The sequence below is a fragment of the Phodopus roborovskii genome, unplaced genomic scaffold, assembly GCF_943737965.1.
Source record: "Phodopus roborovskii unplaced genomic scaffold, PHOROB, whole genome shotgun sequence".
Classification (NCBI taxonomy): domain Eukaryota; kingdom Metazoa; phylum Chordata; class Mammalia; order Rodentia; family Cricetidae; genus Phodopus; species Phodopus roborovskii.
The window spans coordinates 19,380,752-19,382,571 of NW_026125397.1; positions in this window are offsets into that span (position 1 = coordinate 19,380,752).

The window sequence follows — 1,820 nt, forward strand, 5'->3', positions numbered from 1 at the left end:
CTATTCATTTTATTCTTATTTCAGTTCTCCCTGGTATACTTTGTGTCTTACATCTTCAGTTTGTTTAACTTGGGCAGCTCACAATTCTTCTTTAAACATTACTCCTCCCACCCTCTAGCAACTTTCTTGTTTCCACATGGCTGTCTTGGGAAGCTTTCCTTCTATATGTTCCATTTCAGCAAAAGGGCTCCCTTTACATTAATGGAGAAATGATGAGTGATTGTACATGAACTTGCCTATAATCTATTTGCTAACAATGCCATCAAACTATGTGGCTCATACAGACATATTCCCAGACTTGCCAGAGTCCCTGATGTGTAGAAACCGAACCGAGAAAGACATGCATATCTACTACTTTAGGGTCAGGGAGTTCTGGGAACAAGGAAAGTTGTCTAGTATTTTCCTCACTGGAGTTTCTAACAGTCTTAAAGGGCCAGACCACCTTCTTAAAAACACTTTCCTATCATTAGAGCTTTTGTTTGCCTTGGCTTAAAGTGGTAGAGTAATAGATCCTGCAGAGGATAATTGACAAAAATCTGTTGTGGTTGGTATGCTGACTTGCTATTCATTAGGCTCTTTCAGACATGAATAGATATACCCTAGTTCTAGAGAAAAATCATTGCAGTCTTTACATTTTTGTAATGCTTTTCAGAATCTTTACACTAAATTGCATTACCAAATGAAATAGGATCAATGTTTTACTTAGTTTATATAAGCTTATGCATTGGTGTTTTGCAGAGAGGAATACACAAATGAAGAGGTGAGAAGAAATGAAGAGAGGAGTGTAGCTGGAGAGGTTGAGAATTAAGAAGTGATGCGAGTACAATTATTAACGTATGAATAAATTCTGGGGAAGAGCGGAGAGGCTTAAAGTATGTTTAAAGTATGTCTATCATGGACGTTTTCTTCTACAGACCACAGTGACATGATCACAGAACTAAGAGTTAGCAATGGTTGGAAATGTTTAAGGAAATGGATGCATGGTATGGATTTTTCTTTTATTTGTGTAGGGGGAGATAATGTGGTATTATGTGACTGTCATTTCCTGGGAGAAACAACAACAACAACAACAACAACACACACACACTCACACAAATACACTCACCCCAAATAGGGAACATGTGACCGAGAGATCAAAGTAATGACTAAACCAAGTCAAACTTAATGAACCCTGAGTTTTATTACAGGAACTAGTGCAAATGTGGGTGAGAGGTTACTCCATGGCAGACAAAACCACTCAGAAATCATCTACTGCATCACTGAAAAACCCACTCCACAAAGGTGATGACTCATGGCCACTCCAGCCCTGGAGCTCTGCAGATGGCTCAGCAGCCAGAAAGCCTTTCCCTGCAGCCCAGCTGCTCAGCTCTCTTCCCCCAGAAGCTGTTTGTGCCACGTGTGTGTGTGTGTGTGTGTGTGTGTGTGTGTGTGTGTGTGCTGGGTGTGTGTGTGTGAGAAAGTCTCTACCGTCTTAGATACTTGATGTTTTGTTTACTGTCAAGTATCAAGAGTTTCCCTCCCCTTCTAGAGGGAATGTTTTGATTTGGAGGAAAATTCTATATAGTATATAGTAATAAAATAATTTTTTGTGGCAATTTTAAGTGGTACATGAGGTGCCTGCCCCATGCCTCCTACTTGCCTGCTTTTATTTTTTTCTATAAATGGTAATGATTGCTAATATATATCTGGCACTGAATGTGTCATAGAAATACATATATATATTCTTCTGGGAGAATACATATCTTTTCAAAGTTTTGTGAAACTTTTCCCACAATATACTTTCTCCTCCCCCACCTCCTTCCAGATCCTCCTCACCTCCT